General features: G+C 36.4%; 1 long non-coding RNA gene across 1 annotated transcript in view; it reads left to right on the top strand.

The window, feature by feature from the left end:
* Window positions 1–448: 448 nt before the first annotated feature.
* Window positions 449–24,582, top strand: part of LOC123592778 — a 68,271-nt gene continuing 44,137 nt past the window's right edge. Inside the window, exons 1-3 of the long non-coding RNA XR_006709925.1 lie at window positions 449–660; window positions 1,167–1,351; window positions 2,280–2,324. This is a non-coding gene — a long non-coding RNA (uncharacterized LOC123592778). The remainder of the gene's footprint in view (window positions 661–1,166; window positions 1,352–2,279; window positions 2,325–24,582) is intronic.

Below are 24,582 nucleotides of genomic sequence, written 5' to 3'. Positions count from 1 at the left end.
TTGGTATGTGTAAGAATTTATAGACCATATGAAGGAAATTTTTAAGACAAACTAAATATTCTTAAGTGAAATGTAATGTCAAGAAAGGCACGTGGCTGGAATTAAAATCTTTCAGGTTAAAAAGTAAAATGAAATTCAACTAAATAAAAGTGAAAGTCTCTTTCGTACCAGGACCCTCAAATGGATGGATGAGAACATTTTGTGTAAAAGGAGCATTCTTAAAATTGTACATTTAGGAAGGCTGCTCTGTATGGATGTTGGGGCGACATACAGTGCAGGCAGTAGCTCATGTTGAGACAGGTCCCTCCCCCTCCGTATCCATCTGCACATCACCCACTGAGTGGTTGATATGGTGTTTGAATAATTTATATCAGCTCAAGAGTTAAACTTGACTGCTCTAAGGATAAATGTATTCCCTCACACACCCGTCATTGATTCATTTAGGTATGAAAATGTGTACCAATTCTGACCAAAGAGATGTGAGGAAAAGTGTCCTGCAGATTTCTGGAAAGGTTTTCCTCAAAGATAAAAATGGGAAGCTCCGCCCTTTCTCTACCGTCCACAAAGAATGAAGCCTAAACTCCAGTGCTACTGTTGACAATAACCATGAGGTTATTCAACCTTAGGAGAAAACCACATTGCTGGTAACCAAATGAAAAGGTAAGAAGAGAATCCAGAATTGTTTATATTTGAGCTCCACAATGAACTAATCCTAAAGCCAGGCCTACTCCTGGAATACTAGTCGTATGAGTTAAGAAGTGCCTTTTACTGTTTAAATCCATTTGATTTGCATATTTTTTGCATTTTCAGGCATGGTAACGGATAAAGGACTCAGTATATATTTGGCTCCTGGGTAAAACTAAGCATGAGCTGCCAGTACTACAACCCATAAGAAAGACAGTCATAGTCATAGTTTAAAAAAAAAATATATATATATATGTATATGTGTGTATATATATATATATATATATATATATATATATATATATCTAGATTCTTTAAAATAAAGAAGAACCTGAAGGCATATTTTCATTCTTCTCTGTAGACAGTCTTAGAAAGCCACTTAAAATGGCAGCTGCCATTTGATCCTTAAGTGACTAGGACCTCTGTGAGTACCTCCTACCTGGGATTTGGTATGCAGATTCAACCTCTAATCTGGATTACAGGGAGAATTTCACAGTGCGAATTTTGAACTCTGCTTGGGAACCTCTTTGAAGATCAGCCAGAAGATGATGGAAGTGCAAATAACATGCAGAAGCTCACGGCTGTCCTTCTGTAGTTCATGCTGAGCCGGCAGTCATTCTCCCAACATGACAGAAGTCAGATTACCCTGAGCATCAGCCTTTTACAGGTTATTATGTTCTCATCTTCAAAATGCACTAATCCCCCCCTCTATTTTTTTCTGAATTTTACAGCAGGAAATGCTAAAATTATGATTTCCTTTTAAGAAGTATGCATGAATCTTACTAAGAAGGAAGTTGGGGGGGGGGTTGTTTGTTTTTTTTTATTTTGGGTAGCAACCAAAATAAATGGTTCTACAAGAGTCAACATTTTCTATTTTGTTTTGCGTTATGTACAGATGCTTGGTTATAATTTCTATTAAGTGTAAGTCTCATAATGGCTTTCTTTAAGGAAATATTGTACATTTTTTGGCCCAATTTGAACATAGGTTGCTTTTAGCATGAATAAAAATACAATTTTATTAATGCATGTTTAAGTGTTTTTATGAATACAAATTTTCTCAAAAATTGCTTCATTTCTAAAGCTGAGATTGTGTGAGTGCTGAAACCTATTGAGTCGTCACAGTGGACCGTGCTTAGCAAGTGTAAATATAGAGTAATTTAAGTCTAATGAAATTAAAATGAATCATAATTAAATACAAGTCAAATTAAATTTTTGAGTAATTCCCATTACCAAGAGGAATGTCTTTTTTTACTTATACCCCATGTTAAAAACCAAATTAGTCCCTTCAATGTATGCTATAAAACAGAAAACAACAATTTAAAAATCAATATTCTTGCTATTAATACAAACATCATGATAACAAATGATCCCTTTAAAATACAAAAACAAAAATTAACTATTTTTATAAATAAAAATGACTTTGCACATACACTCAGGTTTCAGTGACAGAAAATGAACAGGTTTCTATTTGTACTTTCTTTTAAGAATCTATTATCAAAGGCCAAATTGAACAAAAATTACTGTATGTAAGAAAAGTCAACTAAAGTATGTAATCACATTTGTTTCTGTTAAGCTTTTTTTTTTTCTTCTCACAGCACAGAACATGGGACTTCATTAAATCTCAGCATTTACATATTCATGTAAGTAATTTTTTTCATTATGAGTTACTAGTTCATATCATCATCTTGTTTAGGGTGGAGGCAAGTGTCAGCTCTTTAAAGTACCTAGGCATTATCTCTCTTTCATTAAAATACATTTTTACAATTCTACATAATCAGTACTATTACCTCCAGTTCCATTAAATACCAGAAAAAAAGCACCCGAAGAGCTATTTTACATTGTAATATTTATTTCTAATGTACAAAAACACAGACTCTATATATATGAAAAATAAATATTAACCACAACCAATTTTATGTTTCCCCTTTTACTAATAATTAAAAATAGCATTTTGCAGGGCCACCTGGGTGGCTCAGTCGGTTAAGCGTCCGACTTCGGCTCAGGTCATGATCTCGTGGTCCGTGAGTTCAAGCCCCGTGTCGGGCTCTGTGCTGACAGCTCAGAGCCTGGAGCCTGTTTCAGATTCTGTGTCTCCCTATCTCTCTGCCCCTCCCCTGCTCATGCTCTGTCTCTCTCACTCTCAAAAATAAATAAACGTTAAAAAAAATTTTTTTTAAATAGTAGCATTTTGCATATCAAATCCATTTATCTTAAGAAAACTGAGATATATAGGTAAAATACAACGAAACAATCTACATTTTATAGGGCATTATTCATCATATTGTTAAAACTTATAAGAATAAAAAAGATAATTTGGTTATACATGAAGCCAGTGTTAGTGTCCTGCTCTGAGTCTTGTTCTGCCAGGATTGGTTAAGGGTCTCACCCATCATTGACCACAGGGCCACCTACTCACCTGCATGGGGAAGAGCTGGAATATTCTCTAGCTGGAATATTCTCCAGGTGAAACAAATTACCTCATACTGCTATCAAATCTCCATGTATCTCATTAATGCCACACACTCTCCAAATGACTGAAGCAGTTTAGAGTTGTGCACACACGTATTTCCAACCCCACAAACAAATCAAATGCACTACTTAATTGTTAAATTTTTTTTTAAATCAAAAATATATGGGCACTATGGAGAAAATATGCATAATTGAAAACATAAGAAAACATCAGCCATTTGTGGGGCTTATACCTTATTAGGTATATATTAGGATATACCTTATATTATATAAAGTATATTATATATATTATATTTATTATAATATATTATGTTTTATATATATTATATAAGGGGACATTTTGGAAAAAAATAGGTGCTCAATAAGCACGTGAAAAGATGCTCAATCTCATTCTGTTAAGAAATAAGGTAACCTTCCATATTAATGAAATTTTTAAACTTTATGAAATACAGTATTGGATGCACAGTTATGCATAAATGCATGTAATAAGTATACTCATTTCAAAATTTTTTTAAATAACAAAAAATGAGGGAAAGCACTTGGTTAAAATTTTTCCCTTCTTTCATTTCTGTGTTTCTTCTTTCCTGTACTGTAAAGCTTTCTTTCCTCTCATTCATCAAATATTTAGCAGAATGTTTATTCTGTGTCAGGTATAATGTAAACTCATAAGGAGTCCTTAAAAAATTTTACATAGTAGCCTATTTTTTTAAGTTTATTTATTTATTTTGAGAGAGAGACAGATAGCAAGAACAGGGGAGAGAGAGAGAGAGAGAGAGAGAATCCCAAGCACAGTCCCCACTCAGTACAAAGCCGGACTCAGGGCTTGATCCTGGGATCATGACCTGAACTGAAATCAAGAGTCGGATGCTTAACTGAATGAAGCACCCAGGTGCCCCCCCCCCTTTTTTTTAAATTTTGAATTGTTTTTAATTTCAAAAGGATCACCTTAGCTGCAGTGTGATTAACAGATTTGAGGAAACTGATAATGGTAAGAGGACAGAAATAATGGACATGGGCAGAGCAGTTATACAAAATCAAATCTCAGGATATTGTATAGATAATAAAAAGAATAAAATAGATAAAATACATGTTTTTTTTCAGGAAGGATAACAAAAATGTTCATATTAATTACTTTTAGTGAAAGGAAATACAAATTAAGGAAACTGGACAAAAGTAGACATTTTATTTCTTTTAGTTTATGTATTGCTCACATTCTTATGATGGTTTATATAACTTACTTTTTTTGAGAGAGTATGTGCACACGCAGGTGGGGGAGGAGCCGAGAGAGTAGGAGAGAGAGAATCCTAAGCAGTCTCCACCGCCAGTGGACCATAGGGAGCTGGACGTGGGGCTCCATTCCACTTTCCTGGGATCATGACCTCACGACCTGGGCCTAAATCAAGAGTCAGACGCTTAACCAACCAACTGAGCCACACAGGTGCCCCTAAACTTTTACAATTTTTTAACAGAATTAACTAGTTTAAGATTACAGGCTATTTTGATTTCTTTAATGTAGTATAAATTAAAAGTAATTATAATTACCATTTAAAATGTTTTCTCCAATTTATGTTGTTCTTATAATTTGTCTCAAAATATTTTATAATTTTTTAGATGTTGTGATGCTCTTTTGTTAGGCTTCCTCTTCTTCTGTAAATTTATTTTCCCTAATAAATAAAGAATTAGGAAACACAGTTGGTGAGATATAATTTACACTAAAACAAAAAACAAAACTAAAAAGCAGGAATTTTTATTTCAGTTCCCTTACAATTTATTGACTTATCCATGTCCGCTGCCTATTTACCCTCAAAACAGGCATATCTTTTTGCAAGAATTTGATTTTACACAGTCCCTATAGTTCCACACTTCAGACTCACATTCTGAGTTAATTTGCTTGCAGACAAGCCAAGATGATGCAATCAATATTTTTAGTGCATTCTATTACACTCGAATAAAGAGGCTTGAAATGAGACGAATTGCCAAACCAAAGTGTCTTGTTTGGTAAAAGACAAATAAGACAAGGCATAAGGCCATCTTCAAGAATCCTTGCAGACCATTAATGGGGTTGTTTTGACTGTGTAAAATTAGTTTCATACAAGATTTGTCTTTTTGTGATTGGCTTATATAACTTAGTATAACGTCTCAAGTTTCATCCATGTTGTAGCAAGTGTCAGAATTTCCTCCTTTCCTAAGGCTGAATAGTATTCCATTGAATGTATATACCACTCATATCCATTCATCTGCAGAAGGGCACTTGGGTCGCGTTCACTTTTTGGCCATTGCAAACGTTGCTGCTATGAACGTGGGTGTGCAAGGATCTGTCCGAGTCCCTGCTTTCATTTCTTTTGGGTACAGGTCCAGCAGTGGAATTGCTGAATCATATGTCAACCCTGTGTTTAATTTTTTGAGGAATGTGATGTTTAAAAAGATACATTTTGTGTTATGTTTTCTTTACCACAATAAAAAACAAAAGCAGGAACAATTAATTTCAGCTGGATGTAAAGATTCTTATCTCCCAGCAAGCCCACAGACTGTGCAGCAGAGAATCTCTGACAAGTCAAGCAGCCTGTCTGACTCTCCCCTTCACACACAATCCATACTGACTCTTCTGCGTCCGGACTTGTACATCTTTCAGTTCCCTGATCTTTACATTATACCCGTCTTCCCATCCCAACAGGATGTGTGTCCTAATGCACAGCCAGCCACTTTTGGACATAGAAAGGGTCTTCAGACCCAAGTAGTTCACACTGTTTTCTCAGATTCAAAATAGTTTAGAGGCCAGAAAACCTGGGTCCAATTTCTCCCTCTGCTATTTACCAAAATTGTAAATTTTTTTATTCAGGGACACCTAGGTGGTTCAGTTGGTTAAGCGTCTGACTTCAGGTCATGATCTCCTGGTTCGGGAGTTTGAGCCCCGCATCGGGCTCTGTGCTGACAATCCAGAGCCTGGAGCCTGCTTTGAATTCTGTGTCTTCCGCTCTGTCTGTCCCTCCCCTGTTTGCACTCTGTCTTGTTCTCTCTCAAAAATAAATTAAAAACATTAAAAATAAAATAAATTTTTATTTACTGTTTGCTCATTTATTCATTTTTTAAAAAATGTATTGAGCATCACTCTGCCAGGTGGTAAAAATGCAGAGATTATGTCATAAATCCTCTGTCAAGAAGTTTATATAGTTACTTGGGCAAGAATAGCCGCCTAATACCCTTCGCAGGGATAAAGTAAATAACTTTTTAAAAGTAATCCATGGAAAAGGGCTTTGTATATTCTCAAGCATTAAATGCATGAAGTGTTATTAGTATTACTCATACTGGCTCCCTGTTACACTTAGGATACTCTCAAATCCACATAAAAAATTAGAGATTTTAACTGTAAAGTAAAAAAAAAAAATACCATTCCTTCTATATAGAGCAAAAAGAAAAACAATAAAAAGTTATGACAAGTAATGATATTTTTTAACATTAGAACTCTAGTCCAGTTTAAACATTTTGCTTATCCAAATTTTGTTTCCTTTCCATGAGCCACATACTTGTATTTACCGATGACTTTCAAGGCATATTTACATAAAGAGAAGGTCTGCATAGCTTTCTCTACCTTTAATTAAAAATGAGAATAGGGGGGCGCCTGGGTGGCGCAGTCGGTTAAGCGTCCGACTTCAGCCAGGTCACGATCTCGCGGTCCATGAGTTCGAGCCCCGCGTCGGGCTCTGGGCTGATGGCTCAGAGCCTGGAGCCTGTTTCCGATTCTGTGTCCCCCTCTCTCTCTGCCCCTCCCCCGTTCACGCTCTGTCTCTCTCTGTCCCAAAAATAAATAAACGTTGAAAAAAAAAAATAAAAAAAAAAAATGAGAATAGGGACACTTGGGTGGCTCGGTTGGTTAAGCATCTGACTTTGGTTCAGGTTATGATCTAATAGTTCTTGGGTTCGAGCCCTGCAGTGGTGCTGACATCTTAGAGCCTGAAGCCTGCTTCGGGTTCTGTGTCTCCCTCTCTCTGACCCTCCCCTGCTCACCCTCTGTCTCTCTGTCTCTCAAACATAAATATTAGAAAAAAAATTTTTAATGAGAACAGCATTTAAAAAACTAAGAGAGGAAATAATCCCTGCTTTACGAGGACATTTAACATGTGAGAAGAGGTCCTACAGGCAACCGTCTATGGGTATACCTTAAATGACCTAATACATCAAAGAGCTGAATAAATAGGGTGTGTTTAATGATAATAACGCTGATTCAATTAGCCATCATTTCTCATTCTTCATTAATTTCTGGTAAATAAATTTTCTTGTCTCTTTTTTCTATTCAGTCTTAGGTTAAATGGGAATGCTACTTGCATGCTAATTATCAGCAGTTAGATGCCCCAGTTTTCTTAGTACCAGGTACTCCATTAACAATGCAAAAATTGGGGTGCCTGGGTGGCTCAGTGGGTTAAGCGTCCGACTGCAGCTCAGGTCGTGATCTTGGGGTTTGTGAGTTTGAGCCTCGTGTGGGGCTCTGTGCTGACAGTTGGGAGCCGGAGCCTGCTTTGGATTCTGTGTCTCCCTCTCTCTCTGCCACTCCCCCACTCATGCTCTGTCTCTCAAAAATAAATAATTTTTTTTTAATGCAAAAATAAACCAGCACTGGTCTCTATTGAAGTGAAAGAAAACAAAAATATTTTATCCTGGTTACTACATTGTTAGCAAATAAAGATGCCTTGCCACTGAAAAAATTACAAGCCAGGATGAAACATTGTAACTAGTCAAACCCTGGATCAGCTGGTAAGATAAGATGGGAAAGCAGTTGGGGAAAACCAAATGTCAGTAGCATCTTTCAACAGAGAAATTTAGAGAGGAATTTGCTACTTGGTTTCAGTTTCAGAAATTAACAAGGTTATTTGGAATGATCATCAGGATGTCTGTATTAAAAACAATAAAATGTGTATTAGTCATGACGAGTGTTAAAATGTATACTCATTCATTGAATAAATGTTTCATGAGACTGGGAATTCGGGGAGGTTTCATAGAGAAAGGGATACACATATTGAGATGAAAGGAGAATTAACATTGGCAAAGTCAGAAGAGTGAGAGTGTGACAAGTATATACATAGTAGCAAGTACAATGCATGAGAAAAGCAAGAAGAGACATATTTTAGGAGGAATTCAGTATTTGAATATTAAAGTTATATTAAAGCTGGAAAGTTATCAGAGCAGATCAAGGAGCTTGCACAGAGTGTATTATGCTAAGTGAAATAAGTCAGAGAAAGACAAATACCATATGATTTCAATCATATGTGGAATTTAAGAAACAAAACAGATGAATATAGGGAAAGAGAGGAAAATAAGATAAAAGAGTGGGAGGCAAACCATAAGAGGTTCTTAAGTACAGAGAACTGAGGGTTGCTGGAGGGGTGTTGGGGGAGCGGATGGGCTAAATGGGTGATGGGCATTAAGGAGGGCACTTGTTGGGATGAGCACCGGGGGTTATATGTAAGCGATGAATCACTAAATTCTACTCCTGAAAGCAATATTACTCTATATGTTAGTAAATAGAATTTATTTTTTTATTTTATTTTTTTTTTTTAATTTTAACGTTTATTTATTTTTGAGACAGAGAGAGACAGAGCATGAACAGGGAAGGTCAGAGAGAGGGAGACACAGAATCAGAAACAGGCTCCAGGCTCTGAGCTGTCAGCACAGAGCCCGACGCGGGGCTCGCACTCACGGACCGTGAGATCATGACCTGAGCCGAAGTCGGCCGCCTAACTGACTGAGCCACCCAGGCGCCCCTGTTAGTAAATAGAATTTAAATAAAAACTTGAAACAAAACAAAAAGAGTATGCAATATCTAAGGAGTTTCAACTTCTTCCCGAAACAATACATATGTCCCAAACGTTTTAGCCCAGAATGGCTTCAAGGGTTACAAAAAGAGTAAGATGATAATTGTGTTCTTTCTAACGATTTTTGAAATGCACCTGCTAATCCAAAACCAGGAGCCCTAAATTGTGATAACATTTCAGTGTCCTGTGGAAATGGTTGTGTCAGAGGTATTGTGTTTGGAAACTGAGTGTGTCTTTATCTCTAAAATAAAGAATTCGCATCAGAAAATAAGTCACTCCTCCCATCACATAGACAGGAAGAAACTGCAGGATGGAAAGAGAAGCCAGATACACACTTATTAGAGCTGGTTACAAGAAAAGCCACGGAAAGGCGAAGATGTCTCTCCAGACATGTGTCTGACACGTGGTAGGTGTTTAATGAGTACTTGCTCACTGAACAGTGCAGTGGTACAGACTGTGGAAAGGGGAAATTACAGAGGAGAAGTTGAATGCTGTGTCATAGAGTGAGGTTGCAAACACTAAAGGAATGGTTTTACAAGGAGGAAGAATCAAAAAAGAGAAAGGAGTACTAAAAGACAGCTGGAGGGAAAGGAAATGTGTAATTGTGATTTATTCTTAGAGTAGCAAAGTCCTAGTAAAAAAAAAAAAAAGAGAGAACATTGAGTAAATTTAAGAGAGGCTATAAACCAGCTGCAGTACAAGAAGGAAGCATTAAATAAAGCTGCATGGTACACAAGAGCCCTGAAGGGTAGGACTGGCTTCCCTGAAAACTTAGCAAGGAGGAATTGGTGTCTGAAATGAAGCAGATCTGAAAAATGTAATTATCTGTTTGGGTTTAATGTAAATGCATAGCGAGTCCGTTCTTCAATTTTTCCATGAGGAGATGAAATAAATGTCAAATAACCAGTTTGGGTTGAAAGTCCAACCTTAAGAACCTTAATCAGACTGTGTCCCAAGTAGAAATATTTTCATCTGGATACACTTATAGGCAGACTGACTTCATATTTTATTATGAAGCACCCTAGGTCTACTACCCAAAGAGGCCACAAAGCCAGCCTGAGCAGTCAATTTTGAGGCTGAGAATAAGGAACTCCCTCACTTCCCACCTTATGCAGGTGTAAGAACCACGAACAGACAATGGCACTGACAGGAAGGATGGATGGAGAGGAGAAAACATTTTCTGAATAAGGATAATTCTTGAGAACTGTAAAACCTCATATTTCGATTTTATAATATGGAAACCAGCTCTGTGTCTAAAATAAATTAGCAACCACCTAGATGACTTGTCAAATGGATTCCTTCTTTCCTTAGAATTTTTTACTATCTTCTTTTTAGGGAAATTCAAATATTAATGTTGTTATCATTGTCTCTATGATGATCCTTTGTCAACGAAGGTTTATCAAGCACATATTATAACTATGTGTTCATAAACTTTCATTACCTTATTTCATCTTTATAATTTTCACATAAAGTAAATATTAGTATTATTCCCATTTCAGCTGAGACAAAACTCCACTTCTATTAACCTCAGCACCCATATCATTAAATCTTATTTATGGACTGCTTCCTTTTTGCTACTTACTTAACTTGCTCTCTTGCAAGAGGGGTTGGATTGGATTTCATCGTTGTAATCATTGGAGGGCAAAGGCAAGGTGGCTGGACATAAATAGATTTATTGACCATCAACTTTGCACCAGACATCACATGGATGCTTTCCATACTATATTTCACTTGATGTCAACAACAATCCAAGGAAATTACCAGAACTTACTATATTGCCCAAGTAAGGAAACTGATTTTGTGAGTGTGTCAGTTGCTTCAGACCCGTCAGTTACTAACAATGGAACTGAAATGTGAGGAAATACTTTACTCCAAATCCCGCCGGTAGAACTATTGATTTATATATTTTCTCCCAAATTAATATTATATATATGTTTCTATCTAGTATTAAAATAAATATGTACTCCTTAATATTCTAAATCTGTATACATTGATTAGATTTGCCTGTTTTTTAATGTTTTTCTCTAACTATGTTGGTGGATTTCCTCCATACCCTGAGACCATCTCATTCTCTATAGTTACCAGATACATTTATCTCTTTTTCATCCTGTCTTGCTTTCTAAGAGTGACCAGAACAAGAAACTTCTTTTATACAAAGAAATGATACATTTGTAAAGAATTGACAAGACAAAGGACTGGAGGTAGTAAATCGTGAAGTAGTAACTAGGAAGATAAGGCTTAATTTTTTTTAATATGAAATTTATTGTCAAATTGGTTTCCATACAACGCCCAGTGCTCATCCCAACAGGTGGCCTCTTCAATGCCCATCACCCCCTTTCCCCTCCCTCCCATCCCCCATCAACCCTCAGTTTATTCTCAGTTTTTAAGAGTCTCTTATGTTTTGGCTCCCTCCCTAACCTTTTTTTTTTTCTTCCCCTCCCCCATGGTCTTCTGTTAAATTTCTCAAGATCCACAGAAGAGTGAAAACATATGGTATCTGTCTTTCTCTGTATGACTTATTTCACTTAGCATAACACTCTCCAGTTCCATCCACGTTGCTACAAAAGGCCATATTTCATTCTTTCTCATTGCCAAGTACTATTCCATTGTCTTTATCCACAATGTCTTTATCCATTCATCAGTTGATGGACATTTAGGCTCTTTCCATAATTTGGCTATTGTTGAAGGTGCTGCTATAAACATTGGGGTACAAGTGCCCCTATGCATCAGCACTCCTGTATCCCTTGGGTAAATTCCTAGCAGTGCTATTGCTGGGTCATAGGGTAGATCTATTTTTAATTTTTTGAGGAACCTCCACACTGTTTTCCAGAGTGGCTGCACCAGTTTGCATTCCCACCAACAGTGCAAGAAGGTTCCCCTTTCTCCACATCCTCTCCAGCATCTATAGTCTCCTGCTTTGTTCATTTTAGCCACTCTGACGGGCGTGAAGTGATATCTCAGTGTGGTTTTGATTTGTATTTCCCTGATGATGAGTGACGTTGAGCATCTTTTCATGTGCCTGTTGGCCATCTGGATATGTGTTTTAGAGAAGTGTCTATTCATGATCAGGCTTAATTTAACAGGGTTTATTTGTAGTGATGTCTTGGCCCCAAACACACCATCTCTGGTGAATGTGTTCCTTCCTTTTCATCCAGGGAGGATACCTCTCACATGACCCATTTCAGGACAGAGTAGGGAGGGAGGAAGGACAGAAAGACCTTCCTGCTACTGCCATTTTCTCAGCTTCCTTCAGCTTAAGATATTCAATATGCCAAGGTGTCATATTTTGGGACCCTCAACACCAGCCTCCCTTCCCACACCTGTTCCTCCTTCCAGAAGCCACAGCAAGGCACAGCACACAGTTCTGCTTTCTCCCTTAGTTCAGGACTGAACCTGGAATTTCCCCTCGGTGGCCCTTGGTAGCTTGCTGAATTCTTCCTATGGAACTGTGAGTATAACAAAATTGTAAAACTCTTTCTTGATCTGCATCACCAAGCCTCACCCAAGGCAACATGGATAAAGCACCAGGCCTCTATCCATTAGAAGCCAGAGGCAACCCTCCCTGCCACCAGTCATGACAATTAAAAATGTCTCCAGGCGAATGTTCCCTGTGCGGACAAAATTGCCCTCAGTGGAGAACCATGGGTTTAGAATATTCACTATCAACCTCTGACCTTCAGTAGTGCTTTCCTGACATCCCTTATCTCAGCTCCTCCAACAATAGCTTAAGCACTTAATTTTCAATTAAACTTATTTCTGGCTTACACTAAAGAATAGCTTCTGTTTTCCTAACCAAATGTGACAGAAATGTACATAACTGATATATCTATATCTATCTATCTATATATATATATATATATATATATTTGCATATGAGCAATCCACAATGTATTTAATTTGGTCATATAAAATATTTAAATAAGAGTTAAAATTTCACATGCTTTATGATATAACCTGTTCCTTTCCCACAGATAATTTTTTCAATAGAAAAGAATCCTTACTTTCAAAAGAATACTAATTTAATTTTTTTGGAAAAATACCCATCTTCTACAATTGATTGCACTTTGAAGGAAAATATGACCTATTTGGCAAGGTTATTTCTTGGGAGATAGCTACTGGCCTATATTTTTAGAATATGCGTATGCAAGAATTGGATTGTAGTTTCCCAAAATGTGAAATATGAAAAAGCCAGCCAAAAATAAAAGTATTTGATGTGGTTGTGGTACAGACTATTTTTGCCCATGGAGGCATATGTAAGACACATGAGAGAGAAAGTAGTATTTTCCCTTAATTGTCAATGGCCTAACTGGACTAGAGCCAAGAAGAAGTAAACAGAAAGAACTAAGGCTGCCATGCTTCCAACTGGGTCAGATCTATTTGACGTGAGATCTTACTGACAAAACAAACCAACAAACCAAAAGGGCCGCTTCTCACTTGCTCATTAATTTCACCTCTAGTGTAGTTTGATTAATCTTCTCACAGATAATAGTTTTAAAACTTTACTTATTAATACACTTGTGTAGCATAATGGGCTTTGAAATTCTCCAGTGAAGGGTATTATAGAGGCGCCAGGTAACAAGAGATACAGTATAAATCTTGACTGAATGTTTCAAAGTCTAGAATTTCATGCCTTTCTTCTCCCATCTGTGCTCTAATCCTGCCTCTGAGAAACAAAGCATTGGGGGCACTTCACAGTGGGGTGCAGAAAATATAAATAAAACTTAAAAAAAAATCTCTTCTTCAGTAAGTCGGTACCCACTGAAGTCATGCCAGCCTATGAATTACAGTTTGCTGAGGCTTTAGAAACGAGGATAAAATTGCAGGATATTATATTCCATGTGAAATGAAGAAATGTTTCTCCTTGTACGTATGCCATATAACAAAACAATACTCTGACCTAAACTTATGTGTTTTCTGAAATACTCTGTTTCTCAGCCTCTGAGATCTTTCATCCATATTCATCAGTCCGTTGTGCAAAGTTTATAACATTCAAGCTATGGACTGAACACGCTACCAACCACAGTTCTGGGTGTGGCTCCAGCCTGACCCAGCAGCAGATACATTTCAAGTTTAAGAAACAGAAACAATTGTAGCATGTGAGAATTTACTCATTTCTTTTCTCCCCTGAACCTGTTAATAAATTATTTGCTAAAGGCATGTTGTGGGTCTTACAGACTCTGAGCTATGAAATAAAAACACCATAACATGAAATCTCTGCTAATGGTAACATAAACAATTTCTTGACTTTAAAAAAAATGAAATTGTAAAGGTGTCGGATACATTTGCCTGAACGTCACATTTTCCTCTTTATCTGGACAATATGCTTTATGATAGGTCCCTTATAAAGCTTTCATTCCTAGCCCTGGAGTCTCTACTATGTAACTGACTCTCTTCCTTGACTTTATTAAGAAAAATGAGACATAGTCCCTAATATAAAAGAACTTACACTTTAGGGTATCAAGAGTTGGCAGGATAATATTTTGAAATATCAGCCATGGCATTGTCCTCCTTCGTGTAAGTCTGTGCCTTCCCCATAATACGGACATCATCTATTACATCAAAGAGGTGATGTTCCATCACAATCAGAAAAAAAAAAATACTATTTTTTTTGCAGACCAAGTTTCTTTTTTTTTTTAATTTGAAATGTAATTAATATACAGTGTTAAATTAGTTTCAGGTGTACAATATAACGATTCAACAGTTCTATACATCACTTAGTGCTCATCACAGTTAAGTGTACTCTTAATCCCCTTGATCTGTGTCACCTATTCCCCTACTTACCTCTCCTCTGGCAACCACCAGTTTGTTCTCTGTATTTAACAGTTTGGTTTTTTGTTTGTCTCTTTTTTTTTCACTGTTGTTTGTTTCGTTTCTCAAATTCCACATGAGTGAAATCATATGGTATTTGTTTTTCTTTGTCTGACTTATTTCACTTAGCATTACACTCTCTAGGTCCATCCATATTGTTGCAAATGGCAAGATCTTATTCTTTTTTATGGCTAATACTCCTGTGTGTGTGTGTGTGTGTGTGTGTGTGTGTGTGTGTGTACCACATCCTCTTTACCTATTTATATACTGATGGACCCTTAGGTTGTTTCCATATCTTAGCTATTGTAAATAATGCTGCAGTAAACATAGGTGTGCATGAAAAAAAAAAATTTTAAACCGCCCCCCCCCCCACACATACACAAACACATAGGTATGCATGTATCTTTTTGAATTAATGTTTTTGGGGGTTGGGGGTAATACCAGTAGTGGAATTCTTGGATCATATGGTAATTTTATTTTTAATTTTTTGAGGAACCTCCATACTGTTTTTCACAGTGACACCAATTTGCATTCCCAGCAACAGTGCACAAAGATTTCTTTTTTCTCCACATCCTTGCCAATAGTTGTTATTTCTTGTCTTTTTGACTCTAGCCATTCTGACAGGTATAAGGTGACATTTCATTATGGTTTTGATTTGCATTTCCCTGATGATTAATGATGTTGAGCATCTTTCCATGTATTAAATCAGAAATCAGTATCAGAAAAAAAGATTTTAATATCAAATACCTAGTCCTTAAGAAGTGTTGCAATATAAAGAGCACTTTCCTGGAAAGGCTTTAGGAATAAATAGACATTGTGAGTCTCTGAGGAAGAGGAAGGCCTTACCCCTGTCTGCCCTAGAGCTCATGATGGAGTATACTCAGATTGTTTGGGGGGAAAAGTGGGAGAAAGGGGCCCCTTTTCCCTTATTTAAATACAACTCAGTGAGGAGCAAGAACCAGGTTATCTTTCCACACTCTGATAGATAGTATGGTGGGAATCATAAAGTACAAATAACCTACCTAGGACAGTCTACCATATTTTCTTTCACCCCCCACAGGATACAGGAAGAACCACTAAAAAATAGTTTTTAGAAAAGTATAAATAAATCTGAAGTGGAGACAAATGGAAACATAGATACTCAATAATTAACCTTAGAGAAAACAGAAAAGAGGAAAAAGAAGCAAAGACAGATAAAACAGATAGAAAATATCTAACAAATTGATAGATTTTAATCCAACTATATCCATAATCACATTGAGATGTGAGTGGTCTATAGAAGACATCAATCAGAATAGACAAATTGTTAGGTTGGATAAAGAAAATCAAGATCCAAATATAGGTTTTCTACAGAAAACCCAATTTAAATACAAAATATAGAGATGTTGGAAGTAAAAGAATGTAAAAAGATGTACTAAAAGAAGGCAGGAATAGTAGTGTTAATGTTCTCATAGTCTTTAGAACAAGGCATACTACTAGGTATAAAGAAGGATATTCCATAATGTCAAGTAACCAAACAAGCATAAACATCCTAAACGTGCATGCCCCCAAGAACAGAATTTTAAAAACATAAAGCAATAACTGAAGGAATTAAAAAGAGAGAGACGATTCCATCGTTAAAGTTGGAGATTTCTACACTTTTTTCTCAGAATCAATAGAATTGCTAAACAGAAATTTTACAAGGATGTAGAACATCTGAATAAATCTATCAACCAAATTGAACAGACAACTGCAGAACACTCCACTCGATGTCATTGGAATTAATGCTCAGTAAAACTGCACATGTAAATTAGCACTCACAAAGATCATATTCTGGGCCATAAAACAAACAAACAGAGAAACGTAACAAATTTAAAAGAAGTAAGGGTATAATCTGGAACAAAACTGAATTTAAAAAGAAATCAGGTAACTGGAAAATCCCCCCAAATATTTTGAAACTAAATAGTACATCCTTGGGGCTCCTGGATGGCTCAGTCGGTTCAGCATCCGACTTCGGCTCAGGTCATGATCTCATGGTTCATGGGTTGGAGCCCCGCGTCCGGCTCTGTGCTGAACACTTGCTCAGAGCCTAGAGCCTGCTTTGGATTCTGTGTCTCCTTCTCTGTCTGCCCCTCCCCTGCTCACACTCTGTCTCACTCTGTCTCTCAAAAATAAATAAATGTTAAAAAAAAAATAGTACATCTTCTATAGCTAATGAGTCAAAGAGAAAGTCACACAAGACACAGGAAATTAGAAAATATCTCTAGTTGAATAAACATGAAAACTCAATATATCAAAGTTTATAAGATAAACTATAAATAAAGTAGTGCTTAAAGGGAAATTTATAGAATTGATTTCTTATATTAAAAAAAGAATTAATAACCAAAACTTCTATTTTAAGAAATTGTAAAAAGGAGAGCAAATTAAACCAAATGAAATCAGGAGGGATATAATAAAGATAAAAACAAAAATAACAATGGAGAAAATCACTTAAATCAATAACTGTTTTTTTGAGAAGTTAATAATTTTGATAAACCTCTAGTGTGACAATTGTACAAAAAAGAGAAGACATAAATTACAACAATCAGGAATGAAAGAGGTGACATCACTAGATATTCTACAGATATTAAAACGTGAACAACACCATAGTAGTTTGCTAAAGCTGCCACAGCAAGACATCACAAATTGAGTGGCTTAAATAACAGAAGGTTATTGTCTCACAATTCTGGAGACTAGAAGTTCAAGTTCAAGGTATCATCAAGGACTCATGTTCCTTCTGACGGTAGTAGAAAAAGGATCTGTTTCATGACTCTCTCCTAGTTTCATAGTTTCTTGGCTTGTGACACATAACTCCAAAAGCCTAACTTCACACGGTCATCTCCCTGTGTACATGCCTGTCCAAATTTCCTCTTTTTATGATAATACCAGACATTTTGAAGTAGGGGCCTAACATACCCCAGAGTGACCTCATCTCAGCTACCTCTGCGAATAATCTGTATCCAAATAAGGTTACATTCTGAGGTACCGGAGATTAGGACTTTGCTATGGTTCCAATGGTTGTGCATCCCCCACCCAACCCCCACATTCATATGGTGAAATCCCAACCTTCAGAAATGATGGTATTAGTAGGTAGGGTTACTGGGAGGAGCCTAAATCACGAGGGTGGAGCCCTCACGAATGGGATGAGTACTTTTATAACAGACCCCATAGAATTCCCTGGCCCCTTCCACCATGTGAGGACACAATAGAGAAGTCTGCAACCCAGAAGAAGGTCCTCACCTGGCCAGTCTGGCACCGACTTCCAGCCTCCAGAACAATAAGCAATACATTTCTGTTGTTTGCAGTATTTTTATAATAGCAGTCTGGATGGACCTTTAGGGACATAAAATTGTCCAAGATTTCTCAAGAAGAAATAGGTAACCTCAATAGTCTTATACCTTTTAAATAAATTGAACTTACTGAATTTGTAGTTAAAAAACTTTAGACAAAGAAAACTCCACACATGGTTAGCTGTGCTGTCAAAGTCTAACAAATATTTAAGGATGAAATAAAACCAATTCTACAAATTGTTCCAGTATAAAAAAGAAGAAACATTTTTCAACTCATTTTAATGAGTGAGTGTTACTCTGATGCCAAAACCAAGCAAAGACATAAGAAAAGAAAATTGCAGACCAACATTCCTCATGAACTTAAAAGCAACATTTTTTCAAAATATGCTATTAAAAAACTCAATAATATATAAAAAGGATAATATATCATATCCAAATGAGGATTATTCTAAGAATTCAGTTTGTTCCACATTCTAAAGTGAATTGATACAATTTACCACATAGCAGACTAAATAAGAAAAAAACATGAAATTCTATATTCAGGAATAGTGTTTTACAGAATTCAAGGTCTATTCATGACAAACATTCTCAGAAAACAAGTATGTGTATGCGTTTTATATACATATATGTTTATATGTATTATTAAAATTCTAAAAACTTTGTAAAGAAACAATATCATAAATAAATGCACAAGAGATTTGCATACACCCCATAGAATACATATGGGTAAAAAATAAGCGCAGCGGTTATTAGGATGGTACAAATGTTAAGTCACAAAGAGATACCAGTATCCACCTAGAGAATGGAGAGCTCATCAGGACGCAGAACAGTGAGAATTGGCATATAATGCTGATGGTAAGGCAAAATGGCACTATTACTTTAGACAATGGTTTGGCAATTTCTTATCAGGCTATACAAAAGTACCATATAACCCAGTAATCCCATTCCTAGGTGTTCACCACATAAACTGAAATCCTATGCCCACACCAAAGCCTGTACATAAGTGTGTGTAGTACAGCAGTTTTACTTATCTCAACACTTAAAACAAACCAAATGTGTCCCAACAGAGAATTAATAAACTATGGTATGTCTACATAAATAACTACTACTAAATAACAAAAAAAAAATCCATATTGATATAGTCAGCAGTATGGATGAATAGCTCGTGCATTTTGCTAAGGCCACATACTATATGATTTCACAGTACATGACATCCTAAACAAGGTGAATCTATGAGAGCACAATGCATATTTGTCACCAGGGACAGTGGGGGCAGGGGGGCAGTGCAACCACAAAAAGGAACAAGGGAATGGCGGAGGGAGAAGAAGGAGGAATGCTTCTAGATCATCTTGATTGTGGTGATGATGGTTACTTACACATGCATTTGCCAGACTCTGTAAAAATGTGCCCTAAGAACAGAAAACTTTACAATGTATCAGTTGTATCATAATTTTTAAATTAAAAATAAATTATTGGAACATATAGCCTGGGCATGCAGATTAGTCCTGTTCACAAAGAACTACCCCAATGTAGTTGCTGTACTCACTTGGTTTTTCACCAAACTCCTGGAAAGTAGACATTTAGTTTCATTAGTCTCCACACCCCAGCACCCAGTACGATGTCTGGCAAAAAAGCAAAGTTCTCAATAAAAGTCTGTCATGTCTTTTTTTTTTTTTTAATTTTTTTTTTCAATGTTTATTTATTTTTGGGACAGAGAGAGACACAGCATGAACGGGGGAGGGGCAGAGATAGAGGGAGACACAGAATCGGAAACAGGCTCCAGGCTCTGAGCCATCAGCCCAGAGCCCGACGCGGGGCTCGAACTCACGGACCGCGAGATCGTGACCTGGCTGAAGTCGGACGCTTAACCGACTGTGCCACCCAGGCGCCCCAAAAGTCTGTCATGTCTTTAAGTCAAGTGGCTCAATTGACTGTTTTAAAGCTCAACCAACACATCTGATTGACTGATTCTATATAATCAATATCAGAAAAAATAATATTGATGCAAAATAAAAAGACACACTACACATGGGTGATACAGCAGCCAACTATAAGAATCCCAAACGGCCTTCGATGAAACGTGTATTACCGGCATGAAGGATTTATTTAAAAAAGAAAAATTCTGCATCTGTGGGGACATAAGATTGATGTGATTAACAGTGAAGGTGGAAAAAATGGCTGCAGCTCAAGTTGGGACTTGGGAGAAGGGAAATTGCATAACTTAACATAAATTATCAAGATCCTAGGAGGTCTACATGAGTTTCTCTTATAGCTGAAAAGGAAAGAATCACTCAAACACAGAAAGGAAAAGCTGCTCTCCTGGGAAGGTGATAAGGAAGAGTCTGAAAAGCTCAAGCAGACTGATGCTCAATGAAAGGATTTTCAAAGGATTTTCATTCGAACCAGCTTAAGCACAATGGGGTCCAGTGAGGGTCTCTCTGCACCAGCTGCCCTCCTCCTTCTTAGCATGTTTGAAGTGCAGGGTTGTGCCTGGAGCCCAGGGCTTTGGGTACCCACTCAAGAACACATGCATTTTTCCATGCTCATTTGCTGGCAGAAATAAGAGCGATGTGAGTCAGTTCAGTCGATGTGAAGCACTTCAGTGTCTTTTTCTGGAACCACCGAAGAGAGAGAGAAAAAAAAAAAAAAAAAAGATTCTACTTGATAGACATTCAATAAATTATTTGTTGCAGGAAGGAAGGAAGGAATTGATGAGTGAATGAATAAATGAACAGGGCCATGATTTGTGTCATTTGATGCTGAAAATAACAGAAGCCAGGAAATCAACAGTAATGATGATTAACTGGTATACAACAGCCTTTTAGAATTCAAACCCGGTCTCCCTTACTCCTCCTCATATACACGTGGATTTGCTGGGAATGTGCTCCATTAGCTTCTGTTTTTCGTTTCCAAATTCTAGATAGACTTGTTCTCAAGGAACTCTCTTCTGATACTCTCTCAATTCTCTGCATTTATATTTGTCTTTCTTTGCCATATATATATATATGTATATATATATATATATATATATATATTCTTTTCACACACCTTTTTAGAAAGAAGACTCATTCCTTCATGTGCCCGTAGGCTGCTCTTGTGTTTTATTCTTGTGAATAAACAATATAACACCCTTGATTTCTTGGTATTTCATTAGAGATTCTACCTACGATCTATGTGATAGCATTTTCATTCTTTCAGCTTTAAAATAAAATAGAAAGCAAAACATCTCCTTTTTACTAATGTGCAAACTTTGGGCTCCCATTTCTTTTATCAAGAAGACGATAATGGATGATGACAGAATACATATATATGAAACTATGACTCAAAGGAAATTCCCTTTACTTCATTGTGAGGCACAGTTCTACCCATATGACTATGGCATTAAAACACAAATCATGGACTGAAATAAAGTCAATGCCTTTTTGAGACAAGCAGTAGAAATACATGGTAAGCTACATCAACCGACGTTGATACCATCTAAACCTCAGTAAGTTAGAACTGCCCCTAATAATGCTTGTGTTATTCACTCCTGGAAAATAGGACACCAGGAATGTCATGTAAAGCTAGTGAATAGAAAGTATTTAGTTCTATTTTAATTTTATGTCTTTCTAGTTTGCATTATTTTCATAAGGAAGTACAACCAAAATCCTATAGTACAATTTCAGAAGTTTGGTAGTATTTCATTCAGTTAACGATTCATCGTGGTCAACTCACAGCCTTCCTCTTCAATTCCCTTCCAGTGGAAAGTAAATGGAAATCTTTGACATATACTTACCCCACAGAGCTATCAAGACTTAATGGAAAATAAAAAAAGAACACTCTGAACTCTGAACTCAGTAATGTGTACTATAGAAGGAGGAAAATATGTACAGTATTTAGGAGATTTTTTTCTCCAAATATTTTAACCTATGGTTAGATGTTAGTTGAATCAGTTGCATTTCTAACTGATGGGTTGTACTATATGTAGATATTGGTGTTGCTAAACTTTAGTTTTTTGCATGATTTTTCATGTTCAGGTTCTCATTAAGTATTCAGCTAAAAAAAAAAAAAAAGAGAGTCGGAGACCAAAAAAAAAAAAAAAAAAAAAAAGGATTGCTCAAGTCACACAGCTGGCAAGTGATAAATAACCAATTGTAACTGTTTCTTCTATGTGTGTCCATCTTAAAAAGTACTGAATGAAAAAATTATCAGAATAATCTGAGGAATATGCTGATTTTAACATTGTCTGCCTTTTATATGGTATATTTCATAAAAAGTGGCTTGGTGATTGGTGTTTACAGTGGAACAATGATTCAATATGTAAATAGGTCATGCAAGGTTACCCTTAGATCCAATTTTTATTTTTTTCCTGGTAAAGCATGCTTCTACATTTAGACTACTAATTAAAGAAGAACTCTGAAAGACTCTTGTGTTTGTGGGTTTGTTTAGCATATATTTTTTCCCTAAGGTTCATCCGCACTGGATCTTTGACCTGTTTTCTTAAAAATCTGGGAATTTTCTTCCAATATGACTTACCTCCACAGTGGAATAATCAGGCCCACTATTAATTTTCTGTTTTAATGTTTATTTATTTTGAGAGAGAGACAGAGAGCAGGAAAAGGGCAGAGAGAGGGGGAGACAGAGAATCCCAAGCTGATTCTGCGCTGTAAGCACAGAGCCCGACACAGGGCTTAATCTCATGACAGCGAGATCATGACCTAAGCTGATATCAAGAATGAGATGCTTAATTAGCTGAGCCACCCAGGCTCCCCAGACCTACTATTTCTTTAAAAACATCACTTACAAGTCTGCAAAGAATTTTATTTATTTATCTATCTATTTATTTATTTATTTATTTATTTTAAGTTTATTAATTTTGAGACAAAGAGACAGGATGCAAGTGGGGGAAGGGCAGAGAGAGAGGGAGACACAGAATCTGAAGCAGGCTCCAGGCTCTGAGCTGTCAGCACAGAGCCCGATGTGGGGCTCAAACCCACGAACTGTGAGATCATGACTAGAGCCAAAGTTGAATGCTTATCCGACTGAGTCACCCAGGTGCCCCAAGAAGTTTATTTAATGGAGTTTTGCAAAATTGGGTCATCCAATTCCCAAAGGGAGAAAACATTTCTGAATCTGAGGCTAGTAAACAAACTGAAATTCTTACAATTTCCAAAAAGTGATAGAGATGGCTTCTTGTTATATATTATGCTTAAACAATGAACAGTTCCCAATATATTTAATATGTATATCTGACAAAAGCTAATAGCATCTTATTTTGCTAAATATGAACAGCACAGTGGTTAAAAGATTTAAGAGAGAATTTTGTGCCGTCATTATTAAATGATGAAAAATCCTTACTGTGTCCATAATGCTTTGAATCAAATTCCTCTGTCATTTTATTGCCTCAAATTTTTAAGTTTGGCTATTGTAACGTTGATCATTTCTTGTTTTTAATGCCACAAAGATTTGAGAGTTATTTTCACACTGCGTCTTCTCAGTGCTTCAGTCCCAGAAAAGTTAGGCATGTGCTAGTCTTAGAGTGAAGTTTACATTTAAAAAAAATGGATCCTTTAAAAAACAAGAACTGAACGAACTCCCAAATGACCAAAGCTGGAATAATTTGAGCAAGACAATGAAGAAGCATTGGGTTTTCATCCAAAGTGTAAAATAAATAACCATGGGTTCCTACTGATATGAATAAATGATTGAATAAATGAATAAATGAGGGAGAAGATACTAATCTTCTGTGCAGAACTCCAAATAAATTGTACAGATACTTTACCTTAAAGGAGGTAGAACATCACTGTCTACTTCCTAAGCACAGGCTTCTATCCAAAAGTAACTTCCATCCAAAGATGATAGTATGGAGAGTGGGGGAAAGAGTAACCTTACAGTGGAGAAACCTGACAAACACTACCTCAGCCATGAGATAAAGATTAATGTTGGCAGTCAAAATCATGTTGGTAGTATGTATTCTTCATCTGAAATGATAAAAATGACACTTTGCTCTGTGGGCTTCTTCCCAAAACCCAGTCTAATCACAGACAATCACAGATTAACCCAGTCTAATCACAAGAAAAACATTGGACAAATTCCAGTTGAAGAACATCCTCAATATTCTTGACCAGCACTCCTGACAACTATTAAAGTCATCAAAAATAAGGAAAGTCACAGCCTGTTACATCCTAAGAAAAAGCTGTCACAGTCTAAACCCACCCTAAGGAGACATGATAATGAAACAATGTGTATCTTGGATGGAATCCTGGAACAGAAAAATATATTTAAAAATAAGGAAATCTGAAGAAACTATAGAAGTTTATTAATAATTATAACCAGTATTGGTTTATTAATTATAACTATGCTAATGAAAAGGTTAATAATAGGTTAAACTGTGTATATGAAACTCTATTTTCTCAATTTTTCTTTAAATCTAAAAATGTTCTAAAAATAAAATCTATTAATTAAAAAAAATTGGGTCATTCAATTGTGTTAGGATAGTGAAACTAACAAAATACTTTAACCTCTGA

Source organism: Leopardus geoffroyi, chromosome B1, assembly GCF_018350155.1.
Source record: "Leopardus geoffroyi isolate Oge1 chromosome B1, O.geoffroyi_Oge1_pat1.0, whole genome shotgun sequence".
Classification (NCBI taxonomy): domain Eukaryota; kingdom Metazoa; phylum Chordata; class Mammalia; order Carnivora; family Felidae; genus Leopardus; species Leopardus geoffroyi.
This window is presented reverse-complemented; position numbering and strand designations above follow the sequence as displayed.